This window comes from Podarcis melisellensis (assembly GCF_964234715.1).
Source record: "Podarcis melisellensis genome assembly, chromosome: 17".
NCBI lineage: Eukaryota > Metazoa > Chordata > Lepidosauria > Squamata > Lacertidae > Podarcis > Podarcis melisellensis.
Genome location: NC_138534.1, coordinates 7,999,020 through 8,020,739, shown reverse-complemented (window position 1 = coordinate 8,020,739; position 21,720 = coordinate 7,999,020). Strand labels below are relative to the sequence as shown.

The 21,720-nt window shown below is 47.8% G+C and overlaps 1 protein-coding gene across 2 annotated transcripts in view; it reads right to left on the bottom strand.

Annotated features, from left to right (window-relative positions):
- The window catches only part of CRB3 (crumbs cell polarity complex component 3), a 30,320-nt gene extending 17,217 nt beyond the window's left edge, over positions 1 to 13,103 (bottom strand). Inside the window, exon 1 of one of the 2 annotated variants that reach the window (XM_081894969.1) lies at positions 12,974 to 13,103. The gene's annotated coding sequence lies outside the window, so the exon portion shown is untranslated. Of the gene's footprint in view, positions 1 to 12,964 lie in introns of both variants that reach the window. The other variant, XM_081894968.1, reaches the window with a different exon arrangement.
- Between the last annotated feature and the right edge of the window lie 8,617 nt (positions 13,104 to 21,720).

The following is a 21,720-nucleotide window of genomic DNA, read 5'->3' as shown; positions in this document are numbered from 1 at the left end:
GTTACATTCTGTTGTGGTTGAGGTAAAAAGAAGAGGCTTAAAGACTCTCTCAAGGCAAATCTACAAAAATGTAGTATAAACAGCGGCAAATAGGAAACACTGGCCTATGAGCACCAATTGGAGAACAGCCTTTACCAAAGGTGTCATGGGCTTCAAAGATGCTCGAACTCAGGATGAAAGGGAGAAACGTGCTAAGAGGAAGGCATGTCTGGCAAACCCTCACAGTGATCAACTCCTGCCCAGAAACCTATGTTCCCACTGTGGAAGGATGTGTGGATCCAGAATTGACCTCCACTTACGGACTCACTGTTAAGATAGTGTTCATGGAAGACAATCTTACTCGACTATGAGTGATCGCCAAAGAAGAAGAAGAAGAAAGATATTCTGTTGTCACCAAAGTCCACCCAAAGGAACCCTATGCAAGACTTAATCATCCATGCGATTGCCAGGGCCTCGTCGCACATTACACTATCAAGATAACCCATGGGCAATGAGCAGGTGTTCAAAAATGTGTACCTCATTTAGGTATACTTGTTGGAGACCGAGGACTGGCCGTAACTCATTTTTCAGAAGACACACAGTGTTGGGGTGCAAAGTGGGAGAAACCTCAAGAGTTGTTGCTGGGAAATGTGTGAAATAGCAGGCAGTGGAGCCAAGCTGACAAAGGGTTGCAATCTTTTCACGTTTACTTCGAAATAAGTCCCACTGAAACCTATGACTTAACTTCCACTAGCACAGCATGATGGTTCAGTAGCTGAGCTATGAACCAGAAAACCCCAGTTTGGATCACTTCAGGCAGAAACTCTTAGGCAAGCCACTGATTGATCCGTCCCTGCACTGAGGGTACATAACACAGGCCTACATAACAAAGAGTTGCAAAACTGACCCAGATTAAGCTTGGAACACTCCGAGGCAATGTGATATAAATGCACATAGAGGCAACAGATTAGCATTTAAATGATGCTGCCTAGAGGGGTAACAATGGATTTTCCTGGATTTGGAAGAGTTGAATCTTGCCTCTGGCAAGACACATTCTCAGCCTAAACCTCACCTCAAGGAGGTTGTGGGGAAACATAAAGTGACACAGGCCCTATCATCAACATCATCATTATAGGGTTATACTGTAATTTAATGCTCAAACCTTCAGGGTTGGGTGGGAAAGAGGTCTAAAAATAGCCAGCTTGCATTCATAAGCTGGGGCTAGGCAAGAGTCACGGAGTGACAGAGTTATTTCACATGATGACATCAGCCCCTGTAAGCAACATCACACTTCCAGACATGGAGGAAACCTGAGGGAGGGAAAAAAACATGGCAGAGGAACAGAGCTTGGCGTTGCAACATCACACAGGAACTGGGAAGGAAGGAAGGCAAGCTAAGAGCATATTTATTTATTTAAATCACACCTGGGCAGGATCTCTCTTCCTGGCTCAACTTCCCCCACTTTTGGCTAGCAGCCCAAAGCGAAGTGGGGAGTCTTGTTGAACAACCTTTAAGCAGGACTCACTGCCTCTTCCCACCCCCCACCCCTACCCCGCACTGTTCCACCCACCTACCTTTTTTGAAGTATTGTACCCAAGCTCTTTCAGGGTACCATATAGCCCCCTCTTTGACTAGAGTTTCACGCTGTACTATTTTCTGGTTATATTATAATATTATTGCGCCATTATTGTTGTTGTTATTTTTGTAGGACACCCTGGGAGTGCCAGCAACATTGAAGGTGTAGCGATACAATTTCAGAAATAAGAAAACATACAAACATACCTGTGACATGCTATAAAGTTATCAGTGATTTGAACACTGATCTCAGTCACCTGCTCTGCCAGTATTCTGGCTGGACTGCAAGAAGATCAAACCTATTCATTCTGAAGGAAATCAGCCCTGAGTGCTCACTGGAAGGACAGATCCTGAAGCTGAGGCTCCAATACTTTGGCCACCTCATGAGAAGAGAAGACTCCCTGGAAAAGACCCTGATGTTGGGAAAGATTGAGGGCACAAGGAGAAGGGGACGACAGAGGACAAGATGGTGGGACAGTGTTCTTGAAGCTACCAGCATGAGTTTGACCAAACTGTGGGAGGCAGTGGAAGACAGGAGTGCCTGGCGTGCTCTGGTCCATGGGATCACGAAGAGTCGGACACGACTAAACGACTAAACAACAACAAAAGTGTATATATTGTTATAAGTTTGGGGAGGGGACCCCCTAACCCTAGAAATTAATAAATGGCAGGATTTTGATTATTTGGGATATGAAGGGAGAAATACAAGCTGCAGAGGAATTCCTGAGCTAGCCTGTGCAAATTACCTGGCCAAGTTAAAGCTATTAAGAAACAACACAGGACCATTGAAGGTCATTGGCAATGCAAGAGAACTGTCCTCCCCCCTCTCACCGCTGTGAAAAGAGACTGGGAATTTTGAAGGTTACTAGGTAAATGGGTATACCCCACCCATCTGGCTGGGTTTCCCCAGCCACTCTGGGTGGCTTACAGCACATAAAAAATTGTAAAAACAAAACAAACAAGATGAATTTTAACAGGGAGAAATGTAAAGTATTGCACTTGGGCAAAAAAAATGAGAGGCACAAATACAAGATGGGTGACACCTGGCTTGAGAGCAGTACATGTGAAAAGGATCTAGGAGTCTTGGTTGACCACAAACTTGACATGAGCCAACAGTGTGACGCGGCAGCCAAGGAGTGTGAGCCAAGGAGTGTGGTGGTCTCCTTCTTTGGAGGTTTTTAAGCAGAGGCTTGACAACCATATGTCAGGAGTGCTCTGATGGTGTTTCCTGCTTGGCAGCGGGTTGGACTCGGTGGCCCTTGTGGTCTCTTCCAACTCTATGATTCTATGATTCTATGTAAAACATTAGACATTAAAAATTTCCCGATACAGGGTTGCCTTCAGGGCACAGACCCTGGTTGAGGGCCAAGACTCCTGGAGCACAGCTCTGAAAGGATTGAGGGGGCAGTAACAACATTCATTGCTTATTCTTTTAAAGCAGGGATGAGGAATCTGTGGCCCTCCAGATGTTGCCACAACATCAGCCCTGACCACTGGCTCTGCTGGCTGGGACAGATGTGAGTCAGGAGTCTAGCAACACCCCGATTGAAACATTTGTTTGCCATTTCAGAAATGAAGATCCATTTTAGAGGAGCAGAAAGATTGTTCTGAGCAGGGTGGAGGGGGAAGGTCAATTTTTGACATTACAATGCTCATCGGTCGGCACTCTTTCACTGCCAGCCTCTGCTGCAAAACAGCACAACTACATTTCCACCCACAGCTGCTCTCAACTGCTCAAACAACGTGTATCTGTACTCACCCTTAGTATGTCCCCATTGTATGAAGTCCTCACCCCTCCCCGTCCCTCTCCACGACTTAACCCAGACGCAAAACATTTGCCACTTTCTCAGGCTGAAGAAGCGCTTTGATTCAGATGGAAGACATCTGTAAGCCTCTACACCCAGGAAAGGGAAGCCCACAGCAACTCCTTTCTGCTGGCTGAACTACAACCCACATCATGCAGGCTGAGACCAACTGAAACTGTAGTCCAAAATATCTGAAGGGTGGAGGCTGTCTTATGCCATAGCGACCTCCCCAATGTTAGCAGGCCCCCACATGTTAACAGTCCTCAGGCCTTATGTACATTCTAGACATTGTTGTTTGCTGAGAAGCATGACTTTCTGCCACAGCCAACTACATCTAAGTCTGCAACCATCTATAACTGGGGGGAAATCCACATATTTATTTTTGCTTCCACTTCCTGTGTGTCAAGTCTTAGTCTGCAAGGTCCTCACACCAGGGAGCTGCAATCTTGTTCTCTGAAAAGCACCCGGGACATTGAAGCCACTATATAAACAACACTCCAAAGACCTTGGACCTCAAGGAGCTCTGTGAAGTTCTAAGGCCCGTGGTTGGATCTTCTAAATCCAGCCAGCGGATGGTCCAGAATCAGTGTATTTTTACCTGAGTAGAATGTGTGCTTTTATTTAAAATGCATCTCTGGGTTATTTGTGGGGCATAGGAATTCATTCATTATTTTTTATCAAAATATAGTCCGGCCCACCACCTGGTCTGAGGGACAGTGGACCGGCCCCCTGCTGAAAAAGTATGCTGACCCCTCTTCTAGTACTTCATTGGTGCCTTCCGTTTTCAGATTATTTCGGTAATCTTTCACACACAAACGAAAACACACAAGCACCCCACCAGCTTCGCAGCAGAACATTTCAAACTGAACATTCCCCAGATTACTGGTTCAGTGGGAGTACACGTCAAGCGCTGCTCCATTTCCAGTGCTGGAAACAAAACTGCACCATTGCATAATAGTCATGTCGGCAGGAATTTTAATTTACTGAGTCAGATCCATCAATCATCCACCTAAGCCCAGCTTTCTGCCTGCAAGAATACCATGAGATGTGCCTAGCAAGTTCACCAGCAAGACACATCTGGCAGCCACAACCGTCAACAACACAAAAGGTTGCCTCTTGTAGTTACTGTGTCTTGTACCCACCAGTGAATCAGTCTAATCCTTTTCTAAAAGCTTGACCATGTCCTGTGGTGATGAATTCTTTTGCTTAATTACACATTGGAGGCGATCCAAAGGACTGTTTTCGGTATGTTCATGGGCTTCGATGTGCTCCCCCCGCCATGGGATTTTTGCCTCCCACCAACACCACTTGGAACTGCGGACAGACACACTTGCACAAACCATCACCACCACATTACAAGCAGCTCACACAAAGATCTGGAGGGCACCAGGTTGGGGAAGGCCGATTACCTTAATGGCCTTATGGCACCTAACAAATTTGGAGATAACTGGCGAGTCAACTATTTCGCCTCTTGCTCTGCTCAAGAGCTTCCCAGGGGCATCTAACTGGCCACAATACTAGACTAGCTGGGCCTTTTATCAATTAATTAATTTTCTACCAATACAATGGTACCTCGGTTTACGAACTCATTCTGTTCCGGAAGTCCATTCTTAAACCGAAACTGTTCTTAAACTGAGGCACGCTTTCCCTAATGAGGCCTCCCACCTCCAGTGCCCTTACACCGTTCAGATTCCGTTCTTAGACCGAGGTAGAGTTCTCAAACTGAGACACTATTTCTGGTTTTGCGGAGTTTGTAAACAGAATCGTTCTTAAACCGGACTGTTCTTAAACCGAGGTACCACTATATAGTAAAAATTTCTATAAAAGACAATAAAAATGCAAGTAACATGCAATATACATATACACGTCACCACTGTCTGTGGCTCATTAACGCTCATCTGTGCCATCACTGAGAAGGCCAGCTTGTCTAGTGTCACCAAGTTACAATCTGATAGTCATGAAGAGACTAGCTGGGTCTCCTTGGAAGATCTTAAAGATTGGCTTTATCTGATCTTGCATAGGCGCTTATTTTTTGACCCACTTCTTAATGTTTCCTAACATTGGGGTGTCCTTTTTCAACTCCACAGCCTTGCAAGTTGATGTTTCCAGCGATCCATCTATTCTGACTCTTTGCCTGCATAGTTTCTGCCTGTTTGGTGCCCACCAGTCTATTACAAAGTTGATGCTCATCAGCCATTCTCATGCATACAGGCCCACTATATATAAAGTCAACAAAATCAAATGCTGAACTGCATTGGGTTGTGTCAGGGAACTGACATCGGAGCCAGAAGTGGAGGCAGGGCTCCCAAGTGATGCCGGAGAAGGGCCAAGCAGGGAGAGAGGGAACTCATCGGCTGGGGAAGGAAATCAGCATAACACCAGGGATAAAGGGGGGCGGATGGGGGAATCAGAGAGGGGGCTCCAGGACTCCTCGCCGGAGACCAGCGGGGAGAGCACAGGTCCTCCGCTACCCACACCCACCCTGCGCAGAAGACTTCCGCGCAGGGAAAGTAGGCGTAGACTTGGCGTCAAAGAACTTCTTTGCTGGAAGAAGTTCAAGAAACGCCCACTGACGGATTCTGCTAGCGACTGAACAGCCATGAAGTGAAGGGCTGTCCAGCCAGGAAAGGTTTAACCAGGCTACCTAGCCAGGAGTGGCGGCAACTTATGCACGAGCAACCCCATATAACCATTACAGGTTGTATCTTGCAACGATTACTTTGAGGCGCAGGGGGCGGGGGCAGGACTCCCTGCACAGAGGAATATAGCCTATCAGGAAAAAGGCTAAAGTGCGGTCTTCTTCCCTGATGTGCTCATTTTCTGTGTGCGGGGCTTTTGTTGTTGCGGAAGGATTGAAATATTCAGTTACCTAACTGTAGTTTGAAATGGAAAGAGCACCATTCCAAAACTCAAGGCCAGGGGTTGGCAACCTAAGGCCTGTGGGCCACAAGCCGCCCATGGGGGTCGTTTAACCAGCCAACGAGCTGCCCCCAAAACGAGCCACCCGCTTGGCGAGTCCCCACACACTGCACTAAACTGGCACAGCATGGCGCGGGGACTCGCTTCCGCGGCGCTGGAAATCGCGACTGCGCAGACACCGGAAATCACATCTGCGCAGATGCAGACGCCGGAAATCACAGGCACAGTCTGGCTCATGGAGGGATCTCCGCTGGAGTGAACCGGCCCAGGCGAGGTAAACCTTGCCGACCCTTGCTCTAGGCCATGGTTTCGGCAAGATTTGTATTCATCACACAGAGCTGTCCATCAATGCCTGTTATTTCCCCATTTATTCAAAGGCTAGTTCTCTTATCCTACAGTTAGTTGAAAAGTCTAAAATTATTCATGTTCCCATAGGCATCTGGTTGGCCACTACGAGAATAGGATGCTAGACTAGTTGGGCTTCTGGGTTTGATCCAACAAGACATTCAAGAGATGAAGAAAGCAGTGGCATTAGCGAGGTAAGAACTGCCTCATGGGATCAGGCCACAATCCACCCCGTCTACTGTTTAGTTTCCAAGCAAACCATGAATACGGTTTCCCCTACTTTGACCCTAACAGCTGGTTTTCAGAGGCACCTTCAGTCCTACACCTACTTATCTGGAAGCCCAACTGAATTAATGGGGCTTAGTACTGAATAGACATTTGTAGGATTGTGCTATTAGCATCATAATCAACACCTCATGATAAATCTATTGGTTTGATCAGACCTTTTTGTTTTGCTTTTATTTTTTAGCTTTTCTATTATACAAGTGTACACACATAAATCACAAAACACGACATCTGACACAAAAAAGCATCACTGGAGGTGTGCAAAATATGGTACTTAATATATTATTTTACAGGGTACAATAATGAGGCGATTACCGTAACCCAGTCCAATGAATTCTTCAATAAATAAACTTGGAAAATACATAATAATATGAGTGAGCTAGAATATTGCCTGCATATCTGCACCCCAGTGCAATATATGCTGGCTCATTTGTATATTTAATAAAATCTCCTCTTGGCGCCTTCCATTTTTGCAACAACTTTTCTATTATAGCCGTTTGCCAGGCTATATTACACTAGTGATCAACATTCAATTAAGTACAAGTTAATTTTCCAAGTTCTGGCTATTACCATTCTAGCTGCTTTTCATATATATGTTATTAATTCTTTACTTTTTAATTGGTCCATATCTGAAGTATATAAATTAAGTAAGGCTAAAGCTAGAGTCATTGGGATTGTCTGAACTGTAATCTGAGTTACTCTTTAGAAACTTTCTCCCAAAATTGTTCTATTTGTGGATATTCCCTCCACATATGTTGGTATGTACCTATAATTTAGCATCCTCTCCAACATGAGGAGGAGCTATTGGGCTTTATATAAAATAGGCACCTTGGTGCTATCATATGTAAAAGCAAACATTCAGCCTCCTTGCCTGGGGCTCCTACCCAAGACATCCTTGCAGTTTCAAATTCCTTGGCAAAGAGAAGTCTAGGTCAGAAAGGCAGCTTCAAGACAAAGACTCATTCCCATGACCTTTGCAGGTTTCTGTGAGTCATCTTTCAAAATGGGAGGTGATACCAATTCTATGGAAGCATGACAAGCTCCTTTTATGTTGAGCAAAGTAACTGTGTGACGTTGAATCACAGTGTGAGGCTGGATCCTTGTCAGGAACAAATTGTCATCCTTATTATATATTACGTCTTTATTCATGCCCTGCCTTCTTCCCTGACGGGACTCAAGATGCCAGCATCACAATCAATGGTGCAAAGCAAGAAAGCAAACATACCCAGAAAGAGTGAGCAAGCGCCAGAACCACATATACCACATCATGCACAAATTGCCCACAAGGCTCACGGCTAGCTAGCCCAAGACATTTTGCTGACTGAGATGAAGGACAAGATAGTGACACATCCCATATTCCCTGTTCCACTTACAGAAGCTGACTGAACTGGCAACCGCATCTTACTTCAACGCCAGAGCCAGAAAAAGGTCCTCCACCACAGTGGCGTAGCGTGGGGGGTGCAGGGGGGGCCGGCCACACCAGGCGCAACATCTGGGGGTTAGGGTTAGGGGGCGCAAATCCACGGGTTAGGGGGCACAAATCCACGGGTTAGGGGGTGCAAATTACTTGCCTTGCCCCGGGTGCTGACAACCCACGCTACGCCACTGCTCCACCATGCCCGAGGGCAGCAGGCGACTTTAGGGGGCACAGTGCAGACCACATGGCACACAGGGCTCTCTTCTCCAACTGCCACCCGCCCTGTGAAATGCCCTCCCATCAGATGTCAAGGAAATAAACAACTACAGTGGTACCTCAGGTCACGAACTTAATTTTTTTCTGGAGGTCCATTCTTAACCTGAGGTACCACTTTAGCTAATGGGGCCTCCCGTTGCCACTGCGCTGCCGCCGTGCGATTTCTGTTCTCATCCTGAAGCAAACTTCTTTACCCGAGATACTATTTCTGGGTTAGGGTAGTCTATAACCTGAAGCATCTGTAACCTGAGGTACCACTGTATCTGACTTTTAGAACACATCTGAAGGCAGCCCTGTTTAGGGAAGTTATTAATGTTTGAAATTTTATTGTGTTTTTAATATCCTGTTGGAATCCGCCCGGAGTGGAAGGGAGGCCCGGCCAGATGGGCGGGGTATAAGCAATAAATTATGTAGTATTATTATCATTATTATTATTATTATACCCGGCCAGCCCTGCACAAAATTAGACCAATGCCAACAAGAGATACATAGAAGAAGAAGAAGAAGAAGAAGAAGAAGAAGAAGAAGAAGAAGAAGAAGAAGAAGAAGAAGAAGAGGAGTAGTAGTAGTTTGGATTTGATATCCCGCTTTATCACTACCCAAAGGAGTCTCAAAGCGCCTAACATTCTCCTTTCCCTTCCTCCCCCACAACAAACACTCTGTGAGGTGAGTAGGGCTGAGAGACTTCAGAGAAGTGTGACTAGCCCAAGGTCACCCAGCAGCTGCATGTGGAGGAGCAGGGAATCGAACCCGGGTCACCAGATTACGAGTCCACCACTCTTAACCACTACACCACACTGGCTCTCATAGCTTCAATAACTACTACCAAATGTGCTGTTTTCCGCCATCCCCGAGAGAGTATCTCCTAATAAGTAGCAGACAGATTTTCCTTTCTCTGCCCAGATATAACCTGGTGCAATTTAGGTCAAGAGGTGCCAGTGTGCCAAAGCTGTAAGAGTATTTGGCAAGGTCCCTAGTCTACCAAGAGAGTACAGATATACACAAAGGGGTGCCCAACCATTATGGCTTGGATAGCAGTGAGTGATGCAAATTTTGCAAAAGTGGCTTCAAATTCCCTTCTCTGCAGCGTAGCAGAGGCTGCCATCACTGCGAGTTGTTCTGGGGAACCACTGACGACCGCAGACAGATCTGCCCCTCTGAGGGGAAAACGTTCCCACTTTGATCGGGGTGGGGGAACTGTGGCCGTGTTTAGTTAGACTCCAATTCCCATCAGGCCTATCAGGGATGATGGGAGTTGTAGTACAGCAAACCACTATAGGTTCCCCAGCTCTGATTTAGATGGATGGGCATTATGGAAGAGCACCATTCTGGGTAACACCCTGGTAGACTATGCCCCATGTCAGCAAGTGGAAGGTAGTTGCCATTCAGATTTTATGCCTTAGATGACATGGGCTTTCCCTGTAGCTCAGGTGGGTGAGCTGCCATCACCACTGAACTTTTTCCTGCCTGAAATAAACACACCATGGAATAATCCTAAAGTAAATAAAGTTTAATTGCCTGCAAACAGTTACTGAGTGTCTCTCTTTTAATAGCTAGAGGCATACCAGCACCTGTTCATACACAGTTCAGGAGCTGGTAACTAGAAGGTACAAAATCCTTTTGAACTCAGTAGAGAGGGACACATCTAACTCCACTAATAGATACAAAGTTCTGAAACACTTGAGAACTATTTGAATAATATTCCAGCATATGCCAATCCAAGGCATTTTTAAAAAACAAACTTTATGAATTCAGGAGGATGTAATTTCTAGTGGAGTTTTTAATAGCAGCAGGTCAAGCAAGAATTCAGCAGGTAAAGCTTTTCAAAACAAGCAAACAAAGTTCAGCTGCTCATTTCTGCCTGTCATCCAACAGTCAAAGGGCCAGGGAGTCACAGAGACCAGGAGAAAGACGACTGGCAACCCTTCTTCTCAGGCTTGTTACGTGAGTCACCAGACCCTCAAGAAACACAATTATTTGCCCACAAAAACAGAGCAATACTGCTAGCGAATGCCTGGGCATTTATTCACTCTGAAAACCTGGCTGTACCAGCCAGAAGTCTGACATAAATGTATTAGCCCCAAACGAAGCTTCAAGTGCCATCTCCAAAGGCCTCCGTCAAGGAAAATGAAGGCCCCAGGAAGGCCGACCCATGAGCAAAACACATCTCAGGAAGTCAGCATGGCTCTAACCAGGGAATCAAAGGCAAATGTCAACCAAGAAAGGGTTAAAAATTAATTTGGCGCCATGCATATTGTCAAATTTGAAAAGGAAAGGGAGGTGTGAGGAGGAACAGCAACCACCCCAGACGTCTGTTCTGGTCTCCATGCGGTGATTTCAAGCGTGTTTCAAACTGCTGACATTAACTGCCATTAAATAAACACACAAGACGTAACCGGCTGTACGTTTGAAAAAACAATATATACTATTCATTGTATTGAATTGTAGATTACAACAGAAGTACAGTGGTACCTCTGGATACGAGCAGGATCCGTTCCGGATCCCCGTTCGCATCCTGAAGCGAACGCAACCCTCGTCTGTGCACCTGCACAGGTCACAATTCGCCGCTTCCACACATGCGCGTAACGTCATTTTGACCGTCTGCGCATGTGCGAGCGGCGGAACCCGGAAGTAACATGTTCCGTTACTTCTGGGTTGCCACAGAATGCAACCCGAAAGCTCTCAACCTGAAGCATATTTAACCCAAGGTATGACTGTAGCTCATAAAGTTCAACGAATAAAGTAGAAGACCCAGTGGATCAGTTCATTCTCTAATCAGTTTATGCATAAGGTCGATATATGTGAAAGAGTCTATTCCACCTGTCTGTTCATAGAGTCCATCAATCTACACGAAAGGTTGTTGCAGTTCCACAGAATCCTTTCACAGAGTCTAAGACAAGGATTTCCGGAATATTAGCCTTGTTTCGCCATCCTAGGCTTCACCAGTAGTACAAACCCATATATGATGTCACAGGACAGTGGATCTTATAGCATAGTAGTAGCTGTTGTTTTGCGCATATTAACTGTCATTAAGCAAAGCAAGATGGGGTGAAGCTGCTTTGTTTTTGTTCTCCCAGTTGGCCATTTGGCAGGCCTACTGGGTGGCCTTTAACCACCACCAGCTGTCTTACCATGGGCAGTGAACCCAGGGTTTCACCAGCTGAAATTCCTCCACCTACCCCATTGTGATGTTTTTTATGGGCACAGGAGCCTGGCCTGCTTTGCCTAACCAGGTGGGCCGAATGTAAAGTGCTAGCGAGTTTCCTGCAGGCTATTTCATGCCGCCGGTTGCAAAAATGAAAATAAAAATGCTAGGCTAAGCAGACCTTGGTCTGGCCCAGTAAGGCGCAGCTCCTCATGTCCTTAAACTAGGAGAGTGCACACACAAACATACCCTAGAATTGCTTAGCAGAGTAATTATGCTTTTTTTAAAAAAGTACTAGCAGATACACAGCCCAGCACGGTAAACAGAACACACACTGACGGGCCATAGCAATTTGTGGTGTGTTTTTAAAAACACAACAACAACACCAGGAACACACCCGCAGCAGCAAGAAGCCAGCCGGCTGGGGACGATTGCAAACCCAAAGGATAATTTCTGGGTTATTCCCAGCCTGCAAGGCCCAGATTGGGGGAGGGGGGGTCAAGGAGATGCCCCCCCTCTCCCCGGGTTCCCGGCTTGGCTTGCGATCAGTTCAGGCGTGCTGCTTAATGGTTAACTCGGCCGCTTGGGAAGCCAAAGTCACAGCGAGCAGTGGCAGCAAGTCTCCTCTTCCCCCTCGCTCGGCCCCGCAGCCGGCTCTCCAACTCCGGCGCCTCTTTGCAGATGCCACGCGAAGCTGCCTCGGTTTCCTCTCGAGCAGGAGAGGTGGATGCGGGGGAGGAGGGAGGAAGAAAAGGGAAATCACTTTCCCCCGCCCCAGATCCGGGGCAGAACAGAAGCGCCCCTTTCCCAGGAGGCTTCGGACTGCAGGCACCTCCTTGCTCAGGAAAGAACGGGAAAGTGGGGGTTGGGGGCTTTGGGGGGGCTACAGACGCTCCCCATTTGTAGGGAAGTCCGGGCCGGACGGTGGCAGCCGCAAAGGCCCCCCCCGGGGGGGCAGGAAAGGTCCAGACCCCAAAGAGGGGAGGGAGCCTCCATTTCCCACTCTACTTATCCCCCCCTACCTGTGCCACGAAAATCACCCTAAGAGCAGCAAGATCGGAGAAGGAGAAACTAATTCACACGCACACACGCCCGTCCGGCAGGTGTCCCGGGCAGAACTTGGCTCCCTCGCCGTGGGTTGCCAGGCCGCGCAGTGGGGCTCTTCTGGGGCAGGTACCCCCAATCATTCCGCCCCCCCCTCCTCCTCGCCGCCCGGACGCCTCTCACCTGCTCAGCCGCCGTCGGGCCCTTCCCGATCCCGGAGCTGCTTTGGCCGGAGCGCTTGTTCCCCCGCGAAGGCGACCCCGCGACGGCGCCGCCTCCCGCTCCTGGCCACGTGACCCGCCCAGGTACTTCCCTCCGTGCACCTGAGTCAGGTGAGGCGCCGCCTCCCCGCTCACCTGGCGGCGGCCGAAGCCAGGACTGCACGGCCTGGACGGCGGCAGCCAGCCAGCCAGCCAGCCAACCCGTGGGCCGGAGTTCCCACGAGCTGCCCTGCGAGTGTCCGATCGTCGTGGGCGCCGACCTTCCTCCACTTTGCGGCGCCTTGCCTGGGACGCGGGAGCCTGGCAGGAACCATCGGCGCCCCTGGAGCTGGACGGAGTAGGAAGAGACGGAGGTGGGTCTCTGCCCCGAGGAGCTCAAGAGCCAAAATTCCTCCCTCGTCAAAGCTACAAAGGGGAGGCAGATGGACTCCGGCGGCAGGAATATTGATAGGTATATTGGGGTGGGGAAGAGATGTTCCGAGATTGAGTTCCAAAATCCTTTATATATACATAATTTATTTATTTGGCTTTTCAGATTAGAATTTTACAGTCGCATAGCCAAGATTGGTTTCCAAAATCCCCATCAATTGGCTCTGCTGTTTTTAAGTCTGCTTGGCAGCTTTGCTTTCTGGCATCTTGACCAGCCTATGTTAAATTCGAAATTCTCCAGGAGAAGCTTACAGGTGCAGGACAGAAAACAGCATTACCTGTTGAATTCCGCTTGGCAAGAAGCTGATGAGGAAATAAAACAGGGTGGTCCAGTGTGTGGCCTTCAAGGCCGTTTTGGGCAGCCCTTGACAACTTTTGATGCCCCTGCCGCAGCCCTGGCACAGTGTAAGCGAAGCGCTGGGCTTTGGGAATGAGCTGCAAGGGCTCTGGCAGGGTCCTTCTAAAGCCTAGTTAGCGTTTTTCTCAGCTTTAGAAAAGAGGTGGGAGGGCTGAGGGGAGCATCAAATTTTGCCCTCGCTCATCCCACCCTCTCATGCGACAAGACAGTGTGCAGCCCACAGGTTCTGTGTGGTAAAAGGTAAAGGACCCCTGGATAGTTAAGTCCAGTCAAAGGCGACTATGGAGTTGCGGCGCTCATCTCGCTTTACAGGCCGAGGGAGCTGGCGTTTGTCTGCGGAAAGCTTTCCAGGTCATGTGGCCAGCATGACTAAACTGCTTCTGGTGCAATGGAACACTGCGACGGAAACCAGAGCGCACGCAAATGCCGTTTACCTTCCCGCCACAGCGGTACCTATTTATCTACTTGCGCTGGTGTGCTTTCAAACTGCTAGGTTTGCAGGAGCAGGGACCGAGCAACGGGAGCTCACCCCATCGTGGGGATTCGAACCACTGACCTTCCGATCGGCAAGCCCAAGAGGCTCGGTGGTTTAGACCACAGCACCACCCGCTCACTTAATATGAAAAGTTGGACCACCCTGAAGTAAAAAGTCTGGTTTGGGGTGGGGGTCCCGTTTACTTCTATATAACGTTTAATAGCAGCTTGATGCACAGAAAGAAGCAGGTAAAGGCCTTTATGGTATGGGATTAAGCAGCAGTATCTGCTAAAATCTACAGATTGAGGGGCTGTGAGAGCCCTAAGTGTGTTGGCCAATAAAGAAGATGGTTGTTCTGGTCTTGAGGCAAGGTGAGGTGATCAGCTCAGGCGGAAGATCTTATATGCCGTATTTCCACATTGTCTTAGCCTCAATCATTTGCAAAAACATAGAGGAAATTTAGTAGCTGAAACTTCCCGGGCACTTACCATCATGTCAGATAAAACTTCCGCTGCTAAATTTGTGTGCACGCGTCAGTCAGGGTTGCCAAGAGATCAGAAAATGTCTTGGCCTGCTGCTGTGCCTTCACCGCATCTCAATGTGTTGAAGTCAGCAAGGGAAGTAGCAGTATCACCTAACTGTATAAAGCTGCAATGAAAAGCACAGCTACAGAGATGGGTTGAATAGTTGGCGTCTCTGGTGTCAGGCTGCTTTTAAAGGCATGGAAGAGGAGCAGAGCCAGTAAAAGGGCATTGAGCTGGGCCTTTAAAAGCTTTCAAAAAAGGATGGGACAATGCTCAGGAGGCAAAGGGTTCCCAACTTTTCAACCTGCTCATGTAGCTGGGCCTTTAAAAGCCAGTTGATGTGGTGAGCAGATATTAATGTAAATCTCTATGCAAAAAACGAACGTGTTTGCATTAGGGGATGTCCTGAAGTAGAGGACCTTATGCATTATATCTTGCGCTGTCCGTTATATAATGAAGCAAGAGAAAGATTTTTAGCACCTATAATGACTAGGTCCCCTGGCCAGAACGCCTCTGACATGATTTTATATCTCCTCGCAGACACAGATAAGTATGTGATCTGGTGTGTAGCACTCTTTGCAACTGCCGCTAGGAAAATTAGAGCAAATTATATAGCCAAGGTAGCCACCAACTGTAAAGGAGATTAATTTATTTGACCCTACCTACATCAAGCTATATTCTATCTTTATCACCAAACTCCGAATGTATTAATTAACATTATTTTTTAATATATTAGTGGCCATATGATAATTTTAGCTTATAAATTTTATTGTTTAATGACTTAATTTGTATATTAAGGTACTTTTATAGCTCTGTTTAGAGAAGGTAATTTCTTGATAATATAAATGTTTTAAGTCTTTTGTATCAATCCAGTATATTTTCTTTTAATTGTTGAATGATTCTGTGTACATTGCGGTAGCCTTTGGCTATGTTCAATAAAACCGACTGACTGACTGTAAATCTCTATGCTGTGAGAAGTTTCACCGACTTATTTCTGCATGCTAAGCAGCTATAAAAGGCCTGAGAGTAGGCCACACCGCTTTGCAGTGGTGGTTACTGTACACACTTTCTTGAGAGTAAGTCTCACAGAACTAACGCGATGCTTTCTTCTGAGTAAACATGCATAGAATCCAACTGCGCTGGGAATCACAAGTCTTCATAATGACGAGGAGGCCATTAGATCCCATTCCACTTCTTGTGCTGGGAATAGGATCCAAGATTCTTGGCTGCATTTACAAGTCCATTCTGCTCTTTGCCAATAACTCTGAAGTCATATTTCCAACTTTACACGTTTTAACTCCCCACTTGACACCTGTTAATATTATTTTCTAGTGAAGCGTCGCCCCCTAGTGGGAGAAAAATGTACTCTACGTCACTTGGAAGGTCTATTGCCAAAAGGGGGATAAAAAGCAAAGGGGAAGGCCTGTCACAACAAAAGCTATCTATCATCTGTTTATCTATCATCTATCTATCATCTATCATCTATATCTAACTATCATGTGGCTCTGTATAGGCCAAGAGTGGTATTCAACTAAGTTTTACTCAGAGTGAACCTATTAACATTAATGAATATTACTACATTAGGTCCAATAATTTCAACAAGTCTACTCTGAATAAAACTTAATTGAGTACCAACCCATTTATTACAGATTAAGCACTATTTCATATCCCTGCAGCAGTTGCCTAGGTGAGTGTGTAAACGATGGCAGGCCAAAATAAGTTAAGAAATGTGCGAGACGATGGTAGGTGTGCCATGAGTGTAGCCAGGATTTATTTTTGGGGGGGAGGAACCAAGTTATTTATTTGCTTGCCTCCCCTGGCTAAGCCCATGAGGTGTGCCACAGTGCTATGAGGAGCACCAATGTTCTGAATGACCCAATCACACTCCAATCAGGGTGAGTGTGATGCTTTGGGTGACAAAGTTTCCTAACAAATAAAAATAATTTTCTTTCAGGAGGTAGCCATTTCCAGGAACTGTTGAGACCAAATTCCCCAGTGTCAAACAGTGACTGTAAGCTTACCAGAGTCTTCCTTTGGTTCCAATTTTTGTTTTTAAAGGGGTCTGAGTTTGATGACTCAGAACAGGGCTGGGAAACCTGGGGTCTGAGACTGAAATGCTCCCGCGTCTGGTTTCAACCTGTTGCAATATTTCACATCTGATGGATGTCCAGTTTTTCTCTGGAGCAGAGGCTGACCTGTTTGGACTATAGAACTGACAGAAAGGCACTGTTTGCAGATGATATCCTGTAACAAACAAGGTGTCCAGGTGAACGAACTTCTGGTGAATGAACTGGCGGCGTTGCCTGAGTAAATAAGGGGGAACAGAGTTTTTGTACTGGGATTAAATAACAGCCACCTTGTCCCCTCTCGTTTCACTATTTGACTTGAACATGCAGCTGAGTACGAATTCCAATAAGCTTATTATGCCCATACAAAGCAGGGCCTGACCCAATTTTAGACTGGGACTGTCCTGGCACAGAAGATGTTTCCCTTTGCCCCAAATTGAGAACAGTTCGGCTACCTGCAGTTTCCATTGTGTTTTTAATGTTACGCGCACACACTAATCAGGGAAGGCTATTGTGCTACCCAGGGACATACCAAAAGTTTTTTGCGCTAGAAAGTCATTCTGCTCCCTCTTCTGTTTATTAACAGAGGGTACAATCCGCCGGGAAGTTCCCTCTGAAACCAACAGGAGCTGTACAGGAACATGGTAGCAGCAAAGCTGTTAAGAGCGAGGCAGCCTGAGTCTACTAGAATCAGCGGCTGGGTACCCAGATGCAGCCACAATGTCTCTTTTGGGCAGCAGGGATGTTAATCAGAGGGGTAGATATCAGGCTGTAATTATCAAAGGGTGGCTACAATCTGCCGCTGGAGTTTGCACTAAAGGCCAAAGATATTGCCGGGTTTGGGCTACCAAATATGGCACACGAATAGGAGAGCTGTATGAAACCTTTGCAGATGTCTTTTGGGTTGTTAGGGACGCGGGTGGCGCTGTGGGTTAAACCACAGAGCCTAGGATTTGCTTATCAGAAGGTTGGCGGTTTGAATCCCCATAATGGGGTGAGCTCCCGTTGCTCGGTCCCTGCTCCTGCCCACCTAGCAGTTCAAAAGCACGTCAAAGTGCAAGTAGATAAATAGGTACGGCTCCAGCGGGAAGGTAAACAGCGTTTCCATGTGCTGCTCTGGTTTGCCAGAAGAGGCTTAGTGATGCTGGCCACATGACCCAGAAGCTGTATGCCGGCTCCCTCGGCCAATAAAGCGAGATGAGCATCGCAACCCCAGAGTCGGTCACGACTGGACCCAGTGGTAAGGGTCCCTTTACCTTCGGGTTGTTAATATTGTTAGAAAAGCCCGGTGCCTGTCCCTCTCTCCACCGAGCAGTGGCCAGAGTGCATGGGGTCATAGGCACACACACAGGGTCTGTGTCCCTTTGCAGAATAAAAGACACAGCAGAGACTGTCGTGCTTTACGAAATAGGGTTTATTCGCCTATTTACACCTTCAGTCTGCATGGAGGGAGTCCAGGTCTTCCAGCATGGCTCACAGCAGTGCTGGGAACCTTTCACCTCTTCCTCCAAGATGGATCTCAGCTCTACTTCCTCCTCCTTCTCCCCAGGAGCACCTTGCTCTTCCCCCAGAGCAGTTACCTGGCAATCTTCCAAATCTCCAGTCTCTGCTCACACCTGGGGAAAGGTAAAGGGCGCTTCCGTGTGCTGCTCTGGTTTGCCAGAAGCGGCTTAGTCATGCTGGCCACATGACCATAGCTGTCAAGTGTCCCTTATTTGAAGGGACAGTCCCTTATTCCAGCGCCATGTCCCGCTCCTGTCCCTTATTGATGGATGTCCCTTAAATGATGTCCCTTAAATTTCAAAGGAAGCAGCTCCTCTCGCTCCCTCCCTGCCGGCCAGGGAGGAGGGAAGCTCCAACTGTGTTGCTTGGGTGTGTTGCTCACCCAATAAGAAGTCTAAGAACGACTGGGGGGGTGGAGCTTGCATGCCTTGTGTGTGGCTAGTTAATGCAAGCTGAGGGGGTTTTTGAATGCTGGACGCCATTTTGTTGCACGTGCTGCTGCAAACCTTGCAATGCAAAGCCAGGCTGGGGAGCCATCTTAAGTTGAGGCTGCATAGGCCTTGTGGTGCATGTGATTCAGATTCTATTCAGTTGAACCTCTGGTTACAAAGTTGGTTGGACAATGTTCTCGAAGCTACCAGCATGAATTTGACCAGACTGCAGGAGGACAGGAAGACTGGAGTGCCTGGAACAGGTGAGGCTGCAGGTCCCTTATTTTGGCTGCTGGTCCCTTATTTTCAAATCTGTAAGTTGACAGCTATGCACATGAACCAGCAGCTGTACGCCAGCTCCCTTGGCCAATAAAGCGAGATGAGCGCCACAACCCCGGAGTCGGCCACGACTGGACCTAATGGTCAGGGGTCCCTTTACCTTTACCTTATGTTTATTCTAAGTCTACAACGCTACCTTTTCTGTGTTCATTCCATATTTGTACACACTGCTCGAACAAATGCTGCCTTTTCTTTGATAGGTGGGTGCATAGTTCCACGTCTCAGTCACTAACAGTATATTTCAGTATGCATCTAAATTATATCATGTGTTAAACAGCTATTGCATTGTCTGTTGCACCATTTACCCTGCAGTCCTATAGATATATCTATGAGTTCAGTGGGACTTGCTCCCACCTAGAGAATTGCAGTCTCATATCGCCTATATCTTTTCAGCTTGAAAAACATGGATTCTCTGTGTGTGGGGGTGTTTCACAAATATACAGTATTCATGATGCAGACCCTTCCTAGTTTAATGCAGAATTCTCTCCAGCTTCCCCAAATTTACAGTTTTCTGATGTTGGTTTCTAATTCAATGAAATTCTGTAACAACCATATCAAGAGATCCCATCTGACTGCTCTTGTTGTTTTTACATTCAGATGGTATAAGAATCATGTCTATTTACCTATCTGTCAGGGAACTGCCATCTAAAGCGCCGGGGGCGCAAAGGCTCACTGAGGTTGAGAGAGGAGTAGCAGCGGAAGAGGGAACCAGTAGAGGGCGAGCAAGAACTCCAAGGGAAAGTGAGTCGGAGGGATGGCTCAGAGACGCTTCCAGCGAAAACAGTGGGGAGGTCTCAGGACCTCCTATAGGGACACCCACACCTCGCCGGAAACTGTCACGCCGAGAGGCCAGACGACGTGTTTCCGTTAAAGAGCTTTTATGTTGGAAACGATTCCGAAAGCAGCCACTTTCGGATTCTACTAGTGATTGACGCAGCCATGCTGGAGGGGCTCCGTCACAGGCAGAGGTTTGAAAACCTGATCAAACTCTGAGGGACTTGCATTTTACGCACAAGCAGCTCATCGTCCCATCACAGCAATCCGAAAGTCACCGAAAGCCAGCTTGTGCAGGGAGAAGCATCATGAGCAACCCAGCCGGAACCGGAGGAGCAGGAGCAGCTGGAGGGGGTCCAAGCCTGGAAGAAAGGTACAGGGCGTTGGAGATCCAGTTGGCGCTGCAAACGGCGAGGCTTGAGGAGAGGAGGGCTCAGGATGCAGAAAAGGGAAAGGAGAAAACCACCCCGCTCGCCAGAAAGGTGCCAGGATTGGTGCAGAAATTCGGGGGGGATCCCAGGAACTATCATGCCTTTAGAACAGAGATGCAATACGCTCTAAACTTGCAGTTTGATGACTTCCCCGACGAGGAATCGCGAGTGGCTTTTGTGATTGGCCATCTCGAATCCGGGGCGAAAGATTGGGTTAGACCCCTGATGGCAGCGAATAATGAGATCCTAAAGGACACGAGGAAGTTTTTTCGTGCCATGGACCTGATGTTTTCCAGCGATATTGAGCAGGGGGTGGTGCGAAGGCAGTTAATGGCTTGCCAGCAAGGAAGCAGATCTGTCCGTGAGTACTGGACTGAGTTTACTATGCTGATTCATAAATTGGGGTGGGACCTATCGGCGGAGCCCATCCAAATGCTTTTCGAAGAGGGGCTTTCTTCAACCGTCAAAGATGAGCTTTCCCGGGGGCCCAGGGCGGAGTCTATGGATCAGTTAACCAAATCTGCGCTGTGCATAGGAGCGCGCCAGGAGGCGAGGGCTTTGGAAAAGCGGGAAGGGAAAGGAGACCGTTGGAGGGAGTTCCGCATTCCAGACATTCCAGAGCCACCTTTCCCGCCGGCAGAGCCGATGGAAGTTGGAACAGCGCGGGCGCGCGCAGTTTCAAATCCCAGTGAAGGGCGGAAGAAGGAGGGAAGGAGCGCCAAGAGATGTTATCTCTGCCAACAGCCAGGGCACTTTGCCAGAGTCTGCCCACAAAGAAAGGAATGGCAAGGGATGGCAGGAGCTGTTGGGGGAAAGGAAGAGGAAGGCAAGGAGCAAGTAAAAGCCAACGCCTGGCTGCCACCGTCGGGGCACAGCAGCCAGGCCAAAGAGCAGTGAAAGTGCCCATGCCGGAACCTCCCAGACCCGCTTTAGTGATAGAGGTGTTACTAGAACTGCCAAACGGACACCCACTAAAGATCAAGGCGCTTTTGGATTCAGGCAGCTCCTGTAATTTCATGAGTAAGGAGTTTGCAGCTGAGCACCAGATACAGACCATCCCTTTAAGTAACCCCTTGCAGGTGACTACGATTGACGGCAGAGAGCTGTTGGGGGGAGAAGTTAGCCAACAGACTGTCCCGATGATAATGAGGGTGGCAAGGCACACCGAACAGATAGCGTTTAATGTGGCCATCTTGGGAGGAGCGCCCATCATTTTGGGGATGAGCTGGCTGGCGCTACACGATCCGCTAGTGGGCTGGCATCAGAGGGTGGTCTCCTTTGGGTCAGCGCATTGCCTAGAACACTGCAAGGAGGGGAAGGTTTCGGGAGGAGACAGAGTCACCCTAGCCGGGATGGAAGTAATGGACAAAGGGAAGGTG